The 18118-nt window shown below is 42.3% G+C and overlaps 1 protein-coding gene and 1 non-coding gene across 2 annotated transcripts in view; one reads left to right on the top strand and one right to left on the bottom strand.

Moving 5' to 3' along the window:
* PACS1 (phosphofurin acidic cluster sorting protein 1) overlaps positions 1–18118 on the top strand; it is a 106372-nt gene that overhangs the window by 8846 nt on the left and 79408 nt on the right. The window lies entirely within an intron of this gene.
* Positions 11923–12047, bottom strand: LOC119250556 (small nucleolar RNA SNORA17). The gene has a single exon (XR_005126304.1). It is a non-coding gene; the product is annotated as a small nucleolar RNA SNORA17 (small nucleolar RNA).

Raw genomic sequence — 18118 nt, 5'->3', positions numbered from 1 at the left:
CGTGTCCCCTCCGAGAAAGTAACCACAAGTAGCAGTTCAGAGTGATATTTTGAAAATGAAAATTAGATCATGTCACCTCCCTCTTCATTATCTTCCCATTTCTTCCCATTCATTCATTTAGCAAATGCTTGCAAACCAGCTGGTTTGTGCCACAAACAAATTCCTGGATCTCATGAAGTGCACATTCTAATGCTTTCAGATGAGAGACACTCTCCACTAACTTTTCATCATCCTTAGCATAAAACCCCTTTTCATGACTTCACTGATACTACATGATGTGGTCCCTTCCTGTGTTTTTGACTTGTGCCATTCCCTGGGCTCACTTGGCTGTGGGCGAGCTGTCACCCCTGGCTTTTGTATTTGCTGTTCTCTCTACCTGGCATGCTCTGTCCCCAGATTGTCCTGTGACTGGCTCCTGGCAATCATTTAGGTCCCAGTTGACCCTGTACCTTGGAAAGCTGCCTTCACCTGCCCAGTGAATTCTGGGGATATATAAATCTCCACAGCTATCATCACCTGAAAAAATCCTGTTCATTTAATTACTTCCTAGCTGCTCAATGAGTAAATTTGTCAAACAAACAGTGCCTGTTTATTTGTAATGCTTATTGAATGAAATTCTATTTGTTTTGTATTGAATGATAATATATTAATTCCACAAATATTTGTCAGGTTTTTGTGATTAGATGCTGAGGAAACAGCAACAAACAGGTTGACAAAGTCCATTGTCTCCTAGACTGTACATTCTAATGAAGGAAGACAGATAATAATTAATACAACCTACCAGTATAATAAATAGTGTGTAGTGCTAATAAGTCGTGAGTACTGTGGGGATGAACCATAAAGCAGAATGGGGTTTGCTGGCACAGGAGGAAGCAGTTTGGGACAGAGTGGTCAGAGAAGGCCGCGGCGTGGGATGTTCCAAGACTCGCTGAAACAACAACCTGGCAAATTGAGCATTAACTGTGTGCCACAGTAACTCTCAGAGGCAGGTAGTGAGATCGTTTTCCCAGAAAGAGAAATCAAGGCCCAGTCAGGTGAAATTTTCTTTGCAAGGCTACAGTGCAGAGGTTGTGGCTTTCAGGGAGGTGGAGCCTGGATTATCCATCCTCATGACTCATGAGTGTCTGACCTCAGAGCTAGTTCTCTGTTTAAACTTGGTGCCCCCCACCCCCACCCCCGGTCTGTCAGTTTCTCATAGTTAACAACTAATATTTAATGTTTTGTGTTTGGAATTCAGAATGCTGCCATATTACCCAATTGTAGACAGCGAGAGGCTTCCTAGCCCAGTGGCTGTGTCAATTCTGGATCCAGTTAGCCAGGATTTTAATCCTGACTTATCATTTGCCATGTGAATGACTTGGGCAAATTATTTCACCTTTCTAAGGCTTCCATTTTCTCATCTATAAATGGACATAATAATTGTCCCTGCCCCTCATTTATCATGAGGATTAAATTATATTAATGTGAGTTAAGTGCTTATGTAACACATAGAAAACACTTAAAAACATTAGCTATTACTGTCATTACTGCCATCTTTATTGCCAGCTTCTCTGTCTCTCCTTCATGACTCTCTAAAGACTGCTTTCTTTCTAGAATCAGGGCAACTTTGTTGATAGTCTGATATCCCTCATTGGGACCATCATAAGGTCTTGGGTTCACTTTCGACACAGTGCATGCCAACTCCAAGCTTAATAGACTAGAAAGTCAAGGCAAATTGTTTTGGTTCTCTGAAGCAGTGGCTTGGTCGGGATCCTGTTTCTACATCCTGCCAGCTTATATGAACGGAAGAGCCAGCGCAGGCCTTGCCTGCAAACCACAACTTTGTTTTGAGCCAACTTGACTAGACAGCTTCCCTATTCTACCTGCTGACTTCTTTAGCTCTTTTTGGCAGCCAGAAGAGCAACGAAACCGGTTTACAGCTAGCCATTTATCACCAATAAAAGCTGAGCAACTCACAGGAACATGAGGGCTTAAATAGTGCTGGTATTTTTCTCTTGTCTCCTTAAGCTTTCCTTTTTATGTCTCAAACTATAGAAAAATTGTACTCAGCTTCCACAGGAGAAACCTGATACTACCTATAGGGCTATCATGAACCATTTGGATCTTTGCATGAATGTTCATTTTCTCCTTTAATAAGCACTGAGACTTTATTTTCCCACTTTGGTTGGAAGTTTATACATATATTATGTTTCTGGTCTTTCCTTAAGAATATGTAAAACACAGATTCATCTTTCCTCAAGTGTGGGCCATGATGATGAGTGGGTTCTTTGTGTTGAACATGAGGGCTGGAAGTGAAGAGTGTAGGCTGCGGCGTGCTACATAACTACATCTAAACTCATGTGTTTGCTTTTTTTAGTTTGTTTTTGTTTTTGTTTCTCCCCATTGCTGTCAAAATGTCGCCTTTCCGCACTGTTCCTTCGAATTCACCATGGGCTGAAGAACCAGGTAATCAAATATGTAAAGAATAAATGGGCTGTGGATGCGAGGCTTAGAGAAATGGGCAGTATCATTCAGGCCATGAGAGTCTGTGCTGCGGTGTTTGAGGACAGAGAAGCCCCACACTGCTTCCTTTTTGGTTGAGGTTACGCTGCTGAGATAGACTGGTAGGTTCAGGGCAGGGGTGGCTCCTCTGAGGTTGTAGGCAGCCAGAGACCCTCTGAAGACACAGAAATGCAAGTTTTGCATGTAGAGTAGTAAGGAAAGCTCTGTATCTAGTGCTGGTTGAATTTATTGTGATTGCCTCTGGGCAGGTCATTTTTTCCCCTGGTTTTCAAAAGTGAGGGTACCTCTTCTTCACTTGTTGATTTGAAGTGAAGTGAAACAAAATGTTTATAAAATGTTTGAGCATTTGCATTCATCAAAACCATTATCTTTGGGTAATGTCGGTGAGACTATGAATAGGATGGTCTAACACGGGCAGGACTCTGGTAGATCTGACTTACGTTAGTCATCATTCACATTGTCTTCACAGGTAGGTTTCTGTTGGTACTTTCAACTCATGTCTAATGGAATGTGGCAGTGTAATCCACCTTAAGTCTATTGTTTAATCAAATTGTCTTCTCAAAATTAAAATATATGGAAAGTAGTCTGTGGCAGTCTGTCATCTCTACCCTGTACCATTTTTGCTATGGATGAAAATGAATAAGCAACTCTGAAACCAGAGTCCTCTGGGAACATAAAAACTCTTGTGGCTGTTAATGGATTTAATTCTGTTTCCTCTCTGCCACCAACATGTGCAATAAATTGTTTATGCCTTTGCCTCCAGAGGGGAGAATTGTTCATTAACTGTGTAATATTATTGCTTTGTTTTTATTACTTGTAGATTATCCCTCTATCTTTCCTTTTTTTTTAAACTTAGAGAAAGAAATAGCTATAATATTATTAAACATTAGCCATTATCTTTTTGGTTGACTTTTCTCTGTAGGGCACAAAAGGAGAATGTCTCGTTGGGGAAGCAAAGTTGGGCTGGAATGGGACACGGTCTAAGATTGGGCATAAGATTAGTTTGGTGTGTTTTGGACTTAAGTCAAGTGACATGTTTACTGATATTCCTGAAGGACCTGGCTTTTAGGAAGCCTCTCTGAGAAATGAGTGTCACATCTCAGTGTGTGAAGCGTCATCTTTTTTGAGTCCATTTGAGGGACCCTTTTCTAGAAAAATGACTGTTTGGGATGATACCTCCATTTGGGTTTTGTTTGATGCTCATGCAAGTATTTCTTCCTATTTCAAGATATCTGGAGGAAAAGTCAGCAAATTGCTGTAATTTCTCTAAAACTATACACCAAAAATGCTTGGACTTCAGAATTCAGTTTATTTTTTTTTAAAGATTTATTTATACATACAAGAACTGGGGTACAGGCCAGAGGTGTGAGAGTGTGAGAGGATTCGCCAGAGACAGAGTGGGGAGAAGAACAGGCAGATTGACCAAAGTACACTGCTGAGGGGTGCAGCGGGCGAGACAGGAGAGGTCTGCCGCGCCATGTGGGTTGCTCCCTGGATGGTCAGGGATTGAACTCGTGCTGCAGAGGCTGCAGATTGCTTCATAGGCGGCATCTTAACCCCTTGTACCACCATGGAGGCCCTCAGTTTCTTATTTGGCCTTACCTCACTATGTGGTTTTGGATAAGTTTCTGTAACTCTTCCTCTCAACCTACTGGTAGCTTCCTTTTGTCAGTAGCTACTTAGTGAGCATACTTCTCCTGCCATACTTCACCACTGTAGACACCGAGGAGAGAGCAACCAATACCAGAGAGAACCCCATCTCTCTGGAGATTACCTTCCAGGCAACAAGCAGTAAGTAAATGAGAGATTGGTGTAAGGTATGTCCAGTGGGAAAATTAGAGCAGGGAAGGGGGGTTAGTGGGAAAGAGTAATGTGATGTTTTCAGCAAAGGTGGTTTGCAGGAAGCCAGAGAAGGTGAGCTGTCCTGGTGTCCTGGTATCCAGGTATAGGCAAGGGATGGGAGTAGCAAGTACTGATGGCTCCAGGCACATCCAGGGGACTGATGGGCTGGAGCCAAGTTGCCTAGGCAGAGGTTCATGGGGGAGAAAACTGGAGAAGTAAAGATGATCAGATTGTGTCGGCCATGCAGAACTCCAGCTTTGACCATGAGCGAGAGAGGAACCTTTGGGGGCTTCAAACTAGAGAAGAGGCAAGTAACTGACTTGCACGCTAAGGTAGCCCCTGGCCACTGGTGTGGAACAACTGCTGACGAGAGGCAGGGGTGGAAGCGTGGAGTCCAGTTAGGACCGTTGTGATGATGTAGCGAGAGCTGATGTTGACTTAGACCAGGATGGTAGAGATGGAGGAGAGAGGACTCACCAGATTCTGCGTGTGTTTTTAAGCCTAAACGATAGGCATAAGGATTGGATTTGGGTCATATAACAGAGCAAAAGGATTTAAGTATGATTTCATATTGTCATTTAACTTATTTGTGGCCATTTTCTGTTTTTTACCAAAAAGGTATTATCATTATCTATCTTGAGGGACTGTTTCTGCTGGTGCCATTTGTATTTAATTGGGGCTGAAATTCCTTGGTAGTTTCCTGGGTCATGGAATAATCAGTAGGTTGGCAACTGATTGTGTTAGAAATCTAGATAAATTCTTTTAATACTCTAGGCCATGAGGAAGCTATCGGCTGCTTAGTATGAACATTCCCTACGTATTCTGCTGTTGTGTTTGCTTGGTCTGGCATCTCCTCTCCTTACTTAGTTGATGGTTTGGATGGGAGAGGTCTAGTGCCGAGGCCAGGAGTAACTATACAGCATGTATCTTCTGCACTCACTTTGTGAATCTGAAAGTCAAAAACATCTGTTTTTTCTTCTAAATGACTGGTTTGCTGCAGTAGACAGCCTGGAGCTTCTCTGTAAGGAGGAACCCTGCTGCAGAACAATCTAATTTGTGTAATCTTGAAGGGGGAGCTGTTTTTGAAAGAGATGAGAAAAATAATGGAGCCCTTTGCTTGTGAATGCCAAGCTGGATCTTTGTGATTTAAAAGGAAAAGGATTCAGTTAGATCCTGTAGTTTAAACTCTTATTTTCCTCTTTTTCGGCTCAGCATGTTTAAATCAAGTTTGAAAATGGCAGCTGGGATTTCTTCAATTTCCCCCCACATTTCAGAAGAGCATGTTACTTGTGATTTGGATAATGTGAGTAGCATTTTAAAAGTCACCAATTTCAGGAATTAGAATTAATTTTCTTTACAAGTCTTTTGATAGATTGATGGTTTGTAACTGCTTCTTCACACTATCAGACTTTATGGGCCCTTTTCTATCCTATAAAGAAATTCCCAGATAATAAAATTTAACGACACATCTAAAGGGTCATAACTGCAATATAAAGGAAAAATAAAAGGATCTTTTTTGTAATTAAATATATTTTTCTATATGTAAATTCTCAGATGATATATAGATGTAAATTTTCATGGCACACTAGAAACAGTAGCTTTCCGGCGCCAGCAGGCGCACATGGCTTGTCTCTGAATGTGACGCCTGGAAGGCTGACACGGTGTATTGCTTTGGTGACTCAGATGATATGTGGCAATGTCTTTGGTGATATGATTTTCTAGAATGGTGGTGAAATCTTGATAAAGTTATACACGAAACAGCATGCAATCTGCTATTTACACAGTCATTATATTCCTGGAAAATTCAGTGTACAGTAACTGAAAAAAAAATTCTATATAAAATTTAGGTCTAGGCTTAGATAATCATGAACTGTTTTTCCTTTTACATGTATGTCTGGTGGGACCAAATGCAGATTTATTATGAAGCTTAAACTTCAGAGTCCTTGGTGTCCTCCAGTGAGTTTACTTTTTGTTCGTTTTAGGAAGAGACAAAGTAAGACAACAGTTGCCTTTTATTTTATTTTATTTTATCTTATTTTATTTTTGCAAACAAGAGTATAGGGATATAGGCCAGAGGTGCGGGGGTGGGGTTGGGGGTGAGAGGATTCACCAGAGACAAGAGTGAGGAGCGGAACAGGCGGATCTACTGAAATCCACCGCTGAGGGGAGCAGTGTCTGCTGCACCCTGTGGGTCAGCTCAGCTCCCTGGTTGGGGATCAAAGTCGTGCTGCAGTGGTTGCAGGATAGCTTCATAGTGCTGAGACTTAACCTCTTGTGCCACCAGGGAGGTCCAACAGTTGCCATTTAATCTAGACTTTAAAAATCAGCAAAATATTAATCTTCACAGACATCTGTTTATGCTGATGTACTGGTAGAGTAGATTGGATGGACACTGGACTTAGCACCAGAAGAATTAAATCCTTCCTTTAACAAAAACAAACCCCACAAAAGCCTATGATTTGAGGTTAGTTACCTTAGTCTTACCAGAGTTGAAAGAAGTAAAAGCAGCTGTCTAGCTGACTGCTCAAGGTTGTTGGGAAGAACAGAGGAAAGAGTTCATCAGTGCTGTGTAAATCTCAGAGTACTGTGCAAATGCTCTTTGTGTTGCTTTATGAATTTGCAAATTGTTCTTTTTTGTGGGTACTCAGGGTATAATTAGCAAGGTGAAGCCTCTTAACTAGTGTGGCTCTGCCTGGTTTAAGTTCTTAGTCTAGCATTTTCACTATACCATTATAATTTATTCACAGAAAGCAAATCACAGAAAGAATTCTCAGAAAGACATTTATTTTCTGAAAGCTGTGTTTATAGAAGGCAACTGGAGTACTACTCTGTTGGGATTCCCATTCCCATATTTTAATTCTGTTTTGTTTTTTTTTAAGTGCATTTGTAAACTAAATCTAATTGTCATTTGTTTGGCCTGTTTTTTTTTTTTTTTAAAGATTTATTTATTTATTTATACAAGCACTAGGTACAGTCAGAAGCGCGAGAGGGTGAGAGAATTCACCAGAGTCAGAGCAGGGAGCAGAACAGGCAGACTGACGAAGTACACTGCTGAGGGGAGCAGCGGGCACAGCAGGAGAGGTCTTTGCGCCATGTGGGACCCTCGCCGGTGGCCGGGGATCGAACCAGCGCTGCAGAGGCTGTGGGCAGCTTCGCAACCCAGCGCTCAACCGCTGTGCCACCAGGGGAGGCCCAATTCTGGTTTTCAAAATGAAAGTAGGCAAACCATTCACTTTGCATTTCCTTCATCTTACTTCTTAGAAATTCTTTGAGGATTTTGGTAAAATCTAAACAAGTTTTTTATGTTTGTAGACACTTTTTTTATGAAAGTGAAAGTTTCCATGTTCATGAACATAGGTGGTACATTATTATAATTAAACTTTCATTCCTATTAATTCACTATAGCCCTGTATTGCCTGGAAAGTCACACAGTATCATTTCTTCTGCATTCAATAGATCAGAAGCTGGTCGCTAGCCCAGCCCATATTCAAGGGGAGTTCAGGAATTTGCTTCTACCTTACAGAATGGTGTCAACGAATTTGTAGATACTTTTTGAAACCTGACATAGTATTTACAGGTATTTTCTATTTGAGTGGAAGTTTCTTGTGCTTGTCCAACTGAATTTGTTTAGTATTTTTAATTCATTTTGTTTAAAAGTTTAAAAATATATATACTTGCACATAGATACATAAAAAATACATTGTACACACATATGCAGTGTTAAGTGAAATTTATTGTTTTTCTCTTTTGCTAGCTTTGTTTCACCCTTTCTCTTCACTTTCTCAGTTTGCATCACCTCCTTTAACAGATAGTTCTTATGTTCAACCTTACAGATTTTTCTGTTATATAATATAGAAATGTATATATATATATATATATATATACACAATGAATTAAGGATATTGTTTAAAAAAGGGACTCACATGAAAACTAGTTTTTACCTTTTGCTTTTTACACTAAACGTCTTGTAGAAATCCCTGTATGGCTTTGTTTTACTTTGTTCTTTTTAATGGCTAGACATATTCTATTTTCTGATTTGGTTATCTGATCGTGCAGGTTTTGGAGGCTGGACTCAAGGAATAGGAATCGAAAGGGACGGACTATAATAGTGATTAGCGAGGGTCATATTCAGGATTCCTGGATTTTTGGAACAAATGTGCTATCAGAGGACACTTGGAAATTAGAAAAATGTGATGGCGAAGTGTGTTAGTTTTGTTAGGGAAGCCAGTGTTTTTGCATATGGCAAGATTGCTTGCCTGGCAGTTGAAGACACTGGGCAAATTCTCAGACCCAAGGATAGCCTGGGAGCTGATAGAGCAAGAGATGGAGGACCACTTGGGGGAGAGCTGGGTTCGCTCAGTGTGTGCTGTTTGGTGGTAGACCGAGGTTGCTTCATTCCAGCCCAGAATTGTATGTGTTATACTTGATGCATTAAGTTCTGTTCTTTAAAAAGCTATCCATTTTTCAGTAGCAGAGTTTTTATTTTCATTTTACATAATGTGGGCTGAGAGAACCTTTTGCTAAATATAGCAGTGTGAGTTTGCTCATCTTTTGGAGGCACTTAAAACATTTAAAATTGGAAAGCAGAGCTACCTGATTGGAACTTCCTTGATTTCCTCTCTCAGATCAAACCAACCAAAGCCAAATGTATTAATCAGCATCACTGAGTGAATGAAAACTTTACCTTCTCTTCTTTTAGGTTGGAGAGGATTGTAGTACAGCTAGTACTGGATGGATAATAGACACAGATACATGATTCTACCACAGCTCTGGCACTGATAACCAAACTGATTCCATCGTCCACCAGGACAAAGATGGCGGTGGGTATGGTGGTCTAATATGCTGGTGGCTTCGAAGTCATGGAGGATAATGACGCCGTCTCCTTTTTAAGAGCAAAAATCTTATCCTCGTCACTCACCGCTGACTCCAGAAAAGTTGAAGTGAATGGTTATTTTCTTTTTTTTTTCTTTTTTTTTTTTTTTAAATAGAGGCATGTTTTATTTATTTATTTATTCATTTGTTTGTTTTTGTTTATACATGCACTGGGTACAGTCAGAAGCGCGGGAGGGTGAGAGAATTCACCAGAGCCAGAGCGGGGAGCAGAGCAGGCAGAAGGACCGAAGTACACTGCTGAGGGGAGCAGCGGGCGGCAGGAGAGGTCTGCGCGCCATGTGGGACCCTCCTCCGGTGGCTGGGGAGCAGCCGGGGATCGAACCGGCGCTGCAGAGGCTGCTGGCAGCTTCGCAACCCAGCGCTCAACCGCTGTGCCACCGGGGAGGCCCTGAATGGTTATTTTCTGCTTTTAGATTGGATCACTGAAGTTCAGCACTACAGATAGCCGGCGTGTATATGGTGTATATATATAGTTGAAATGATGAATTTTTCAGACTAAATTTTGATCAGGGAGTAAGAGTGGAAGATGTCCCCGCCCTGTTTTTATTTCTCCTTGAGTCTCTGTGGTCTTGTTTTTGTTTTGTTTTTTTTTCAGATAACTTTAGTAGACAATATCAGGTGTCAATTATATGTGAAGTCTGCTGGGAAATGCCTGTCCTCAGAGAGTTCACTGTCTTGGTATCAGCAGCTAGTGGCCGGCAGCACGGAGCAGAATGGACGAGTAATGAATAGGTAGTGCTGAGGTAGTACAGGACGTAGGGGTATTAATTCTGTTGTGGAGTCTGGCCTTTAACTGCAATGTTTTCAGCTTTCGGTTGTCTAGAACTTTTAATTTTAAAATATACAAAAATAATGAATCCCTGTGAAGTCGTCATCCAGCTTTCTTCCCTAAAGCTAATGGCTGTTTCCTCTGTATACCCACCCCTTCTTCCACTTTCACCCTCAGATTATTTTGAAGTAAATCCCAGACATCACAGTATTTCTGCCATGATAATTTCAACATGAATTTCTAAAAGATAGGAACACTTAAAAAAAATACATAGTGAGGGGCCTCCCTGGTGGTGCAGGGGTTAAAGACACAGCGCTATCAAGCTGTCACCAGCCACTGCAGCTCGAGTTTAATCTCCAGTCAGGCAGCTCACCCATAGGGTGCAGCAGACCTCTCCTGTCTCCCCGCTGCTCCCCTCAGCAATGGATTTCAGTAGATCCACCTGTTCTACTCCCCACTCTGTCTCTGGTGAATCCTCTCATCCCCCGTACCTCTGGCCTATACCCCAGTTCTTGTGTGCATAAATAAATATTTTTAAAAAATCACAGTGTTTAAAAAAATACATAACTACAATACCATTGCCCCTCCTAAAATAATATTAAGTCCTTATGCTATCTAATTTACAGTCAAGCTGAGTGGGACAGAGAGATTTTAATAGGTAGGGGACAAGAGGAAGGGGATTCAGTGAGGAAGCAGCATGTGTGAAAACAGGGGAATGTGCATAAATGAAAGGTAACAAAGTCAGATTTAGGGCCTGGCAATGGAAATGGAAAGGAAATGACAAATATGAGTCACGGCAGAGGAAAGCTAAATGGAATTTTCCAGTTGAGGATGGCATGCGTATCTGCCCCCTATTTCTGGTTAACACTGGTGGGGTGGTCATCGCACATAGAACAGGGACTTTACAAATAGGGTTAGCAAGCTGTGACTTGCAGGCCAAGTCCTATTCTCAGCCAGTGAAATAATTATTTTAAGAGAGTGAATTTTGGGAGTGTTTTTTCTGTCCAAAATTTTCTCTAATTCTGTTGTTGTCCCATGGTTTCAATGATAATTATTTATTTATTTATTTATTTTTTAAGATTTATTTATTTATGCGTACAAGAACTGGGGTCTATGGTGGCGCAGTGGGTTGAGCACAGTGCTGTGAAGCTGTCCACAGCCTCTGCAGCGCAGGTTTAATTCCTGGCTTGCCAGGGAGATACTCACATGGTGCGGCAGACCTCTCCCGCCTCGCCCGCTGCTCCCCTCAGCAGTGTCTTCGGTCAGTCTGCCTGTTCTGCTCCCCACTCTGTCTCTGGCAAATCCTCTCACCCTCCTGCACCTCTGGCCTGTACCCCAGTTCTTGTATAAATAAAAATAAATATTTAAAAAAAGAAGAACTGGGGTCTAGGCCAGAGGTGTGAGGGGGTAAGAAGATTCACCAGAGACAGAGTGGGGGGTGGAACAGGCAGATTGACTGAAATACACTGCTGAGGGGAGCAGCGGGCAAGTCAGGAGAGGTCTGCTGTGCCATGTGGGTTGCTCCCTGGCCAGGGATGGAATCCGTGCTGCAGTGGCTGCCAGTAGCTCCATAGCTTCATAGCCACGAGGGAGGCCCAATGATGATTTTTAAAAATTTGTAATTTATCTATGCTTCTCCCCCTCCCCTTCTGTAACATGTCCAAGAATATTGCCTTTACTTTTCTTTAATTTAAAAAATAATTAACAAACTTTAAGACCATCTCCTGGTTAATCCACTGTACCAGAAACTTGCGGTGTGCGCACACATCTCCCTGCACTTGCACAAGCCTCAGCTGGCGGGAGAAACGAGAAGTCACTGTGTAGGTGTGTGACCTCTCCCCACCTTCCCAGCTGCCAGCCTGAAGGCAGGTCTTACTTCAGTCACAGGACAAACTTGGCCTCCCCGGAGCCAGAGGAACAGGAGGCTATAAACCCTCAGCGCTCCGTGTCCGAAGCACTGAGCTAGACACAGCCACTTGCTCTCCTCCCGGCGGCACTGCTGCTGCGGAGCAGCTGCGCCTGTGGTGCCACCTCTGCAGGGCGCCTGGAGACACCTGCAGTGTGGATGGCAGATAGTGCAGTCATCCGAATTGACGTATATGTTGAAGCTCAGTTCTGGAAAGGGTGATGGGCATTATGGACATTTCAATTCCTAATCATTGGTACCATCTCCTTCCCGGCAGGAAGTATGCCCATAAGCATCTTTGGTTAGAGCCTGATTTGGCTTTACAAGCTTATATTTAGATCAGCGCCCTTTTATTTGAAATGGAACATGAGTAGGTATGGTGAAAGGAGTGGTCTGGGTGAGAATGTCTTCTATTTTTGCATTTTCTCACAGTGTTGTGCCTCCCTCCTCTTCCTTACTCGGAGACGTGCCTTCTGGCTGGCTTCCCCCCAGTGCTGGCCAAGGCAGCACCTTCTCTGGATGTAGTCGCTTGCAGTTGTCATTTGGAGCAGGCTTTGTGGTAATAGGAGGCAGAAGAAACTTTGGCATTTGTTTTAAAAATGTAGTCTTTTCTTTGTACCTCGGTTTCTCCATTGTTCTCCCTAGGAAGTGGTGAGTTTGCAGTTCTTTTATTAAAATAGGTGTTTGTGTTTGTCTGCCAAAATGCACTTCTTGGCTGTGTATCATTGGCGTTCCAACTCTTGCCTGTTGGCTTCATCTGAGTGCCTTGTCAGGGATTGGGATTCTGCAGCATGAAACAAAATGCGGAGAGACCCCTCAGTTTCAGAAGCCTGCCTTTTAGGGGCTATTACCTCCAGCGTTAGCAAATGGGAAGTTGATGAAGTACCTTTTCTCATTAACTTCAGAGTAAATCCCAGAGTTGCTCCAGTAGTCTGCGAGACCTAGTGACGCTCTCCCTGCCTCCTCAGCCCCCACTTTCCCTCTCCGGTCTGATCACCTGCTACTTTTTCATAGGTCACTCCATTCTTTGAAAATGTCAGGAATGACCTGCCTCGGCCCCGGCCTACCTCTGCCAGATAGACACATGGTTCATTCCCGTTCCTCCTGGTCGCTCAAGTGTCACCTTTCCAAAGCCCCCTGGCCCTGCATCGTTCCTGCTTTTTGTCTGCCGCATTTGTTAACTTGTAACGTGCCATATAATTTTCTCATGTCTTGTGAACTGTCTCCTACCCCCGCCCAGCTAGAATGTAAACGCCTCAAAGACAAAGAAAGCATTTTGTTGGCTTTGTCCACTGTTGCATCCCTAGTGGTTAGATTAGGGTCAGTTGCCCATAAGCTCTTGGTAAATATTTGTCTAGTTGAGTGACGTGCTGGAACACTGAATTTCACCTTCCCCTCGAAATCTTCTTACTTATGTGATTCTTACCACTCCCTCACCACACCCCTGCAGGTCCTCTGTTCCCCCTTCAGTGTTTTCAATATTTTCAATATTTCACTATCTTCAATATTTTCAACAATGAAACTATTTTCTCTTGGTTCTGTTTTGGGTTAACAGAGATAGACCAGAGAGTGCAAGGAAATGTTTAGAGTACTACTAAGAACAAGGGAGAAATTAGTAGAGAAAATGCAAGAAGTCTAACAGTCTTGCTTGTTGAGTGTGATTTTGAATCTGGTGTAACTAGCTTGCACTCATGTCTTTATTTTTTTTTTTTTTTAATTTAAAGAGCAGGTTTATTAGGGAAAGGGACAGAAGAGTAAAGTACACCTGCATAGACACAAGTGGGCAGGAAGCGCTGCCCTGAGAGAGGCCAGTGTGGTCACAGGTGGGTGGCCTTGAGGAGAGCTGCCTCCGCCAAGGGAGGTCAGTGCAGAGAAGTCCCGGTGTGGTGCAGATCACGGGCAGGCAGGACGCTGCTGCCCTGCAGAGGAGAGAGTTGGTAAAAGGAAGCACTTGCATTGTCACAGGTGGGCAGATGGAGTGCTGCTTGCTCTCATGTCTTACAGGCCCTGCCTAGTGTGCCCTCCAAGAGAAACCCAATTCTAGCCTCAGGGTGAGGACCTGATGTCCTACATGGGGCCCCGCATAGTGTGCTTCTAAGGAGCTCCCTGCTGTACATCTTGACAGCTGTCAGTGAGACTCAGAGAATGCCCATTTGCTGCTTTGAGTGTTGTTTTAATTAGCTTGGGTTACCGTGACAGAATAGCACAGACATTTGTTTTCTCACAGTTCTGTGGGTTGGATATCCAGGATCAAGGTGCTGTCAGGATTGTTTTGGTGAGACCTCTCTTCCTGACTTGTAGCCACCTACCTTCTCGCTGTGTCCTCACATGCCTTTCCTCTCTGTACACTAGGTGGGGAGGGAGGGGGGCTGGGGAGAGGAGAAATATCTTTGGTGTCTCTTACTTCTCTTATAATGATACCAGTCCTATCGATTAGAGCCCCGCCTTTATGCCCTCAGTCTTACTAATGCCCCTAAAGGCCCTGTCTTCAAGTACAGTGGAAAATGAGCACATAAATTGGAATTAATGAGTGAACTGGGGGTGGAGGCAGGGAGTGACATTTCAGTCCCTAACAAGCATCAGCTCTTAATGGAACAAATAACATGTTTCAGGTGAAATATCACAATGGTAGTGTCACCTTCATTCATTTTTTTAAATTGATGTTTATTGAAAACTAGCCAGTGCTCACCTCCATGCTGGGTGCAAGGATCTCCTAACTCCACCATCATGAAGCTCAAGCTCAGGAGTCACAGGAGGGCGGCAGGCACAATGAGAGGGAAAGCTTTCTCGGAAGATTGGGTATGTTCTTGCAGATCAGTAAGTATAGCTACAATTTAGACCACAGTCAGGTATAATGAAATAATCGTCCACACACACAGTAACAAGGTGCAGTAGCAGAAAGGATGTTCCTGCAGTGAACTTAGCCCTGTTCTTTGTCTCCACGGGCACAGTGATTACTCTAGTCCTCTCCCGTCCTATGCCTCCCAGACGTATTTACTGTTGTTATAGCAACCAGTGGCTGTTCTTTTCATCCTCTCTTAAAAGTTACTGATTTTTTAATTCTTATTTCTTTTTCTTTAGTTCTCGCTCATCTCCTAGCTTTCTGTAATGGCCATTCCTGGTGTTAAGTGAAAACTGTTCCTGTCAGAACCTACTGTTTGCCATTAATATGAGATAGAGGAGGTTCTCAGCTAGCACGAATATTCTGCTTATGAAATTGCAATTACTGGTACAGCATTTTGTGAAGTTCTTACTCTATAAATGACACAAGGATTTGATAAGTTATGACTCCAGAGAATTCCTTACACAGTAAGCCAACATTTCTTTTCCCTTCTCCAGGGGATACATGTAACATTAAATTAAGTTGATCTTGGTTGCCATCCACTGGTTTTCCTGCCTATTCGCTGCCAACGCATTTATAAGAATATAATTGATTTCTCTAATGGAGATAGAGGGAGCAGCCTTGCCTACCTTTGTCTTATTGATGATTCATGGTCTTGAAATAGTCAAAAAATACTTTTACTCACCTTACTACTTCATGAACCTGAAAAACTACCAACCATATGCCTCCCGATATTAATGGCGGGTCGTTACCTCATGGCACCTTCTGCAGAAAACTCAAAGTCTGCCAGATATCGTTTGTGATCCTTTCTCTCTCTCTCTCTCTCTCTCTCTCTCTCTTTCTCTCTCTCTCTCTTAAAGATTCAGTTATGCATACAAGAACTGGGGTGTAAGCCAGAGGTGCAAGGTGGGAGGGGGTGGTGGTGAAAGAATTCACTAGAGAGAGTGGGGAGCAGAACAGGCAGATCCACTGAAATCCACTGCTGAGGGGAGTAGCAGACGAGACAGGAGAGGTCTGCTGTGCCATGTGGGTCAACTCCCCGGCCGGTGATGGAACTCATGCTGCAGTGGCTGGTGATAGCTTGATAGAGCTGTGTCTTTAATCCCTGAGCCAGCAGGGAGGCCCCTGTGATCCTTCTCTTTTCTGTTGATTCTGTTCCCAAGTCTTTGCCATGATGTTTCTGGGCTTTGGTTATAAACTGCTGACATGTAAGTCGAACTTATTTTCAGTAGCTTTTATAATAGTGTGTTAGAGGCTTTTATCAAAAAGTTTAAAAACTTTTTTTCTTTCCTATTATCCTTCCTTTTACCTTTCTATTCCGGATATGCTTGTTCGTCCCTCTGATATTCCTCGAACACCTGCTGGATGGTGGTGCTGGGCTTTCTTGATCCTCTTGACTGTAACCCTGACCTTAACTTCTTGTATTTTTTTTTTTTTTTGCGTCTCTTTATTCTTTTCCAGCCTCACGTGGAGTAGTACTTTGAATGAGTGAAGTTAATTTCCTTAGTAGATGTTTCTCTTTTCTCTTGTATTAGCTTTAGAATTTTCCGCCTTGTTTTGTAAATATGTCTATCGCAAAGTGATACAAATAGGAAATAAATGTGATTTTCCTCATTTATTTCTTCCTTTCTCATTATTACCATACCTGACGCATGGTAACTTGGAGAAGTGGTCACTGGCAAACATAAATACAGTGGGGGCCATGTGTGCTTTCATTTGTCTGTTTTTCTCCCACCCCCCCACCCCTTACGTCCTTTTAACCACTGCTCCCCTTCCTCCTCCCTCTTAATCTCTGAAACCTCAGCTCGGTTATAAATGTCTGTTAGTTTGTAATTATTTTGCTTTGTCAGTCACCTGCTTTGTTCCTTTGTATTGCTCCTAATATGAAATTGTCCAGTGTTTGTCTTTATCTTTCTGACTTTGCTTCGCATGATCCCTTCCAGGTCCTTCGATTTTGCTGTAAATGGTAATGTTTCATCTTTCCTGATAGCCAAATCGTATTCCGAGGTATAGATAGACCACATCTTCTTGATCCAGTCCTTTTTCAGAGGGCTCATAATTGCTTCCAAATCCTAGCTATTGCACATAATGCTCCAGTAAACATCGTGTACCATGTAATTTTTCAAGTTGATGATTCTGTGTTCTTTGGATGCATACTCAAAAGGCTACATCATGTGGCATTTCCATTTTTAATTTTTAAAGATAAGTCCAGACTGCTTTCCAAAATGAATGCACCAATTTACCGTCCTTCCAACAATATACTAAGATTCTTCTTTTTCTACGTCCGCTCCAGCATTTATTGCTGGAAATCCTTGAGCCGCGTGCCGTTCTCACAGTGCTGCTTTGCCTTGCCGGCTCCCAGATGAGAAGTGATAGTGCGATTCTGCATTCCTCTCTTGGCCTTCTGGAGATCCTCTGTGAAAAGGATTTCACGAACATGGAATATCTTTCCATCTCTTTAGGCTCTATTTTTTTAAAGTGTCTTACAGTTTTTTTTTTTTTAAGATTTATTTATTTATGCATGAAGAGCTGGGGTACAGGTCAGAGGCATGGGGGGTGAGAGGATTCACCAGAGACAGAGTGGGGAGCAGAACAGGCAGACTGACTGAAACACACTGCTGAGGGGAGCAGTGGGCGAGACAGGAGAGGTCCGCCTCGCGGTATGTTTTGCTCCCCAGCCAGCCGGGAATTGAACCTGTGTTGCAGTGGCTGTCGATAGCTTCATAGGTCATAACCCCTTGCGCCACCAGGGAGGCCCCGTCTTACAGTTTTCATTGTATAAATCTTTTACCTCCTTAGTAATTCCTATTTATTGAATTCTTTTTGATGTGATTATAAATGGAAATTTTTTATTAGTTTTTTTTCTTCTCACTCATGTGTATATAAAAATGCAACAGATTTATGTGTGTTAATTTTGTATTCACTTATTGTTTCTAGTAGCCTTTTGCTGGAGTCTTTAGATTTTTATATATTAATATTTTGTCTGCAAATAATGATAGTATCCCTTATTTTTTCCCAGTCTGGATTCCTTTTATTTTCTGTTGTTGTCTGATTGCTCTAGCTAATACACATGCACTTTTTAAAAAACAACTTTATTGAGATGTGACTCATATACCATATACCTCATTTGTTTGTAGTGTACAGTCCTACAACTATAACTTACATAATATTATAAACCATTGTTACCTCACTTAACATTTATCAAGACAACTTATTTTAAAAGATAGAAAATTATTAAAAACAATTTTTTATTTATTTATTTATTTGTTTGTTTGTTTTGTTTATACATGCACTGGGTACAGTCAGAAGCACGGGAGGGTGGGAGAATTCACCAGAGCCAGAGCGGGGAGCAGAGCAGGCAGAA

Source organism: Talpa occidentalis, unplaced genomic scaffold, assembly GCF_014898055.3.
Source record: "Talpa occidentalis isolate TD23 unplaced genomic scaffold, MPIMG_talOcc4v2.1 talOcc4.17, whole genome shotgun sequence".
Lineage (NCBI taxonomy): Eukaryota > Metazoa > Chordata > Mammalia > Eulipotyphla > Talpidae > Talpa > Talpa occidentalis.
The sequence above is the reverse complement of the archived record's forward strand: the minus strand, read 5'-3'. Positions and strand labels throughout refer to the sequence as shown.